Below are 6,000 nucleotides of genomic sequence, written 5' to 3' on the forward strand. Positions count from 1 at the left end.
GTGTTGAAACTTTTTTGACAATATAAAAAATGCGAGAATTTACATGAGAATTGTTAATATATAAAAAATAGGAACAATGCATTTAAACATGACAAATAGATTTATTTGCTGGTCTTTAATAAATATTTTGCTGAAAATATGTTTGAGAACAAGTGAAAAACTACATTGATCAGATATAATAGTTCAAGGTTGAGGTTAGTCAAGTAGTGGATTTAGCCTACCACTCTTGTTCAGCAAATGCTTGGTTTATCTAATTTTATGAGGACGGTATACATGTAGTTCAATATTATTGGGAAGTATGCTCGTATTGTATGTGACCCAACGGGAAGTGGTGAAGGAGATGAACCTTTGCAAGTCCCTTGATTTGGGAAGGCCCTCGTATCATCAAAAGGACACAAGGGCCATGTTCGAGCGGGGGATCATTTCATCCAATGGTTTGGCATGGGTCCACCAGAGGAAATTAATTTCTTCCGAGCTGTTTATAGACAAGGTTAAGGTACGTTTTCTTCATTCTTTTAGTGTTTTTTCTTACATTTTTGCTTTTCTCTTTCTTGATGGTTAAACTACGTATTTCAACCATGAGAGAACAAATGCTGAGCATTTTGTAATCTTCTTCTCACATATGATCCTACTAAATGATCAAATTGGTGTGTTTAGCTTCACTTTTAGTGCAATGCATTAGTGTTATTAAATCCAAACTGACACAACCAGTAGACTCATGCTCAAATGGATTTGTACCTCCATGGACTTAGAAACCATGAAAACTGAAAAATCAGTCCAAACCAAGTTAGTCAATTGGGTTTTGATTGCTACTTGGCTAACCCCTCTAACCCCAATGATATTCACTACTTTTAATGTTTAATAAGTAATTTTGGGAGAGTAGGGGAGGAATAAAAGTAAGACGGTGGGCAAAGATCCCGTTTTGAAAAGGTCTTTCCACATTTGAAAGATAAACAGCTAAGTTCCCTAATTTTATGCATTTCTGGCAAGTATTAATTGGCAATGAGTGGTACAACCAAGGAAGGACTCATCTTTTGGAAGATAGGAAGTCAAATGTGGAAAGCCACCCAGCTAACAAGCTGGCACAACGTTTTTATAGCTGGTAATAATCCAATTGGTACCCATGAATCATAAATGGATGGACCCCCTCCCCTCTTTGCCTTAAACATGAAGAGGTTTGACATCTCTTCAACATCTCTAGAGGTCCAGGCCAAATCTAAAGTTTTCTCTATGTCTCCAGCCTGAGATGTCTCCAAATATCAGTTCAGCAGTTGAGAAGATGCGTTGAGGCTTATTGTTGTTGTTGGAAGTGGCTCCAAAGCCACTCATCTTCCTCTCTTTAGACATGGAAGTTCCTATCTAAGGTAAGAGCTTTAGACCCTCCACCAAATGTGTCTAATGAACTATGTGTAGATAGTATCGGTATTTTTAGGTAATGGTTGGATTTTAGGGGAGTTGATGCAATATATCGTATTTAATGTCTTGCTTTTGTGATTTAATAATTTTTTAGCCTGAAACTGATGGATATACTGTCATGCTACATATTTGTTCATAAATATCGTATTTTAAAAGTCACACACAGTTTCTCAGTTTATGCGTAAACTGCTTAATCTAAGTAAAAAGATTATCTGTTATGATTTGGAGAAATAATCCTTAGTTTATTAAAATTTTATTTCAATTTTATTGTTGATCTCCTTTCTATGCCTATGCAGACCTCAACCGGCACATGTTGAAGATGAGGGGGGAGTTGGTCATTGAATGGGAGATGAGGCATTTGGATGTTGCTGAATGCAACAAGTTGCTGGAAAATCAATGGCAGCACGAGAGAAGAGCTTAAATTTGTTCATCATCTCTACAATGCTTTTTCAGACTTTAGGGTGTACAATTTATCAGATTATTAGGTATAAAAGCAATCATTTTTCTTGATGTGTTCCTTTTTAGTAATGACCAAATATTTTTGCTTCTCTAAGCCAGTACTAGATTGGAAGCACAGGACTTTCTTATAGTTTTGCCTATTTAACCTAATGTTATGTTAATAAGCACAATTTTTTTTTCTAATATTTGATCTCCTGAAGCATTTCTAGTTTTAAACATAAAGTGAGGTAGCGAAACTCTATTTCACAAGAAGTGATGTCCCAAATTGATGAGGTTTCCCAGGGCTTTTGGTAACTCCGATTTCTGCTGCGGACTCGGTTCTTTGTGTGTTCATCTTTTCCGTCAGTGTTGATCCCAATATTTCTTCATGTTTAACCAATTTCCAGAGAGAGCAAAAGAGCATTTCCTCCAGAAACCAAACTAGCTGAAAAGGGTGCCATCCTTTTGGTTAGATGGTGCCACTGTGCGACGAGTCAATCGCAAAAAACACGATAATTGGTGGGTGCACGGGGGGCGTCGCCAGAGAGGAGGACAGCAATGCGAGGAAGACGAGAGAATAATTTTTCTACTGCTGAAAAGACTTTATCTTGTCTGATAGAAAATAATAAGGAGTGTAGCTGGTCTTGGTGGGTTTTGTTCTTCTTCTCCAGCTGCAATCGAAGAAGCTAAGTATTCATCTCATCGACAGCGTCCTCCATATCGTAAGCCAAACCTCTGAGGTCGCTCACCCAGGAACGCACAGACTCGTCTGTAAACTGCCTCATTTCAGCATCTCTCACACTAGAGATCTTTATAACAAAATCTAGAACTTCATGAGTTGAGGTCAGTCATCAATTATGCAACCGTAGCAGAGGTTTATAACAAGCGATGAACAGCCAACATAATAATAAAATAATAAAAAACAAAATTAAGTGACACCAGAAATGTCAATGTAGCATTGGACGAAAGAATGCTGCAACCGAGCAGAAGCAAAGTCACATGAAAACTACAAGAATCCAATAATTTTATCTCATTCAAACTCCTAAACCGAGCCAGCAAGTTGCTCGCCAAAGTCTTTCATTGTCCATAAATCCATTCCATTCTTCACCTAATTGGATATGGCAACAACTACTCTTCGACAACAGCTGCTTCTCCTTCTCTTTTCTTATTCTTCCTTCTTTGATATTTCTTCTGCATACACCAACTGCACCATATCTCTTTGTTTTTAGTCGCTGCATGGCAGAAGCAGAATGGAAAGAAAGAAATCTTCCACTTCCGGTTGGCCTGCTATTTCTGAGTTTGCATATGTCAAGACCAGCTTCTTGAGACAAATCACTGGTTTTTTTCGAGTATTAGCAGCAACACTCCAGACATCTTTTGAGTACATTCTATGTCTCCACCGTCATCGATGAGTCCCAGGGGCTTTTGGTAGCTCAACCAAATGGGAACAATAATCTAAATGTAGCGTTTGCAAACTGAGTCCGGTAGCCTTTCTATTACGTTTGTGGTGGAGAATTAAGATGCCGCAAATGCTTCAAATTTCAGATAGATTTTGGTAGCTCCTTGATCTTAAACTTCTGCTGTCCATAATTGTACCAATACAACCTTATTAAATGAAAAATTCTCGGAAATACGGCACGGTACGTGAAGCAACGCTTCAGATTAGGGACCAAGCACAAGTAGCTCGAGTCCAGAGCAGGGAGAATGACACCCTTGGTTCTTGGTAAATCCCCGAGTTCACTTTTTTATAATCTACCCCAATTATCAAGATTTACAGTACGTAATAAGCATCCGTGCATTTTTTCCAACATCCCTCCGTTATTTTTCTAAGTCTTCATACTCATTTGTATTACCGTCGCCAAATGCTCTTTTCGTTTGTTAACTGTTTCTTCCCAATCTCCAAGATTTCATTTGTCTTAGAAGCTATCTGATAATTGAGAGAATAATTTTTCTACTGCTGAAAAACTTTTAGTCTGAGAGAAGAGAATAAGGTGTGTAGCTGGTTTTCGTGGGTTTTGTTCTTCTCCTCCAGCTGCAATCGAAGAAACTCAGTGTTCATCTCATCGACTACGTCCTCCACATCATAAGCCAAGCCTCTGAGGTCGCTCACCCAGGAACGCACACTCGTCTGTAAACTGCATCGTTTTAGCATTGTTCAACAGCGGTTGAATTCCCACTAGATATCTTTTCAACCTCTTGAGCTATTTGTCTATCCGCCACAAATGGCCCAGCTTTTTCTGGATGATAGGGGTGAGGACCTGACCCAAGCCTCGGAAAACACCATTTAGAGCAGCGTCAGTTATCGTAACTGCTGCATTAGATGCTAATTTTGCCAGCCATTCAGCCTCCGAAACAGGCGAAGGGGAAATTTGGGGAGATTGATTCCTCTGAATTTGTTCTCTATCGGAAAAAAAAAAAAAAAAAACACCACGATGATATCCGTAAGAGGATGACAACTGAGAACGCATAAACGCGCCGAGACACTGTGAAAAGGCAACTCATGCGGCTCCGGACGGTAGTCAGCACTCAAAGGTCAAGATGGTTTCCACTACGGAAATGAAACAAAACAAGGAGGGTTGGATCGGTCAAGATGGTCCAAAATACCACCGCCTACAATTTAAGATGAACTGCATTTCCTGAAAAGGTTCAACCTAAAATGGTCTTTAAAACCAAACCCCTAAACCTTAATGGTCCTATTCCAAAATTGCTACAGAAATTCGAAATTTTTTCCATGTACTCACCAATCCATATTGGATTATTGTTTAAAAATACAGGACTATTCTTTAATAAGATAATCACTTAAATAATTAAAATTTTAAAATAAACATTATAAATTTATCTATGGGAGAATTCTCTTATGGTGATTATTAGCTCTGCTCAATATGTAAACAATGGTAGTTGAACTTAAAAATGATCATATCTTGCATAGAGATTTTAAACATATGGTATGGGACATCATATTAAATTACCCAAAATTCAAAGTGTAAAGGACTTCACAGATTATATCTATTTGTGATGCAGGACCGGATAGCGATTATCCTGTACGCAAATCAAGCTGAGAATCACAGGAGGAACGCAAGAAATCCGCCCTAAAATCGTAGAAAAAAAACCTCTTTAAATCGATTTACAATTTCAATATTCAACAACCTCCATTCCTAAACCCTAAACAACCTTTTACACAAACTCAACTCCCCCGACAAGCCCGGGCTGCAGCTCAAAATAAAACAAACCCTAACCCTAAAAATTATGGTCCAACCCGGGTTCAATACAAAAATCCGATTAAGGATCCGACTATGTAACATGGATCCGGTTAAGGATTCGACTATTTAACATGGATCCGATTAGGGATCCGACTACTTACCCCGGATCCTATTAAGGATCCGAATATGTAACCGCATCAGATATTCCCACCTGCATCAGTTTGTTTGTATGACTGTTATGCCAAAGATGTACAATGTAATAGTACCCTTGAAATTTGAGACACATTGGATGTTATACAACAAGGAATACTATTCTTTTTTTATATCCAACTTATGGAACATTGAGAAGCTCATCCTTAAGTACTCTTATGGATAATTTAGTAACTTGGTTGTTCATGTTGAGAATATACCTTCCCATTAAAACTACATAAAACAAAACAATATTACCTCGTTTACATTGTTCATTATACTTATTGAAATAGAAAGTAAAAGCTTGGTTTAGGTTAATTTGTTACACAACCTCAAGCTACACGAAGAAGCTTTAGCATAGAAGTCACGCCCATGGAAAATCAATAAGAAGAGACGTCCACCCCCATGCAAAGTAATGCAAAGGAGACATCCACCTCGCTCATGCAAGGTACGCAAAGGGTGACATAAGGGTGACATCCCTCTACATGGATGAATCTCAGCCACCTCAAGGATCTTCTAGAACAATTTCCCCTACAATCACTCATATGAGGGACCCACCACAAACTTTATTTGCTATTCAAGATACTACTACAAATCCTACTCAATCAATCCAAATCATTCAAGGACAACTATTCTCAAATGTCATTCTATTAAAGGGAGAGAATCAAAGAAAAATCAATCACTTAGGAGGAGGATCAAGATCCAAGAATCATGGAAGAATAATAGAAGGAACAACCCATTGGTTTGTACAAATTTG

This window comes from Aristolochia californica, unplaced genomic scaffold, assembly GCF_029961685.1.
Source record: "Aristolochia californica isolate CCGP_79_NKW_82.1479 unplaced genomic scaffold, dmAriCali1.0.hap1 SCAF_16, whole genome shotgun sequence".
NCBI classification, from domain to species: domain Eukaryota; kingdom Viridiplantae; phylum Streptophyta; class Magnoliopsida; order Piperales; family Aristolochiaceae; genus Aristolochia; species Aristolochia californica.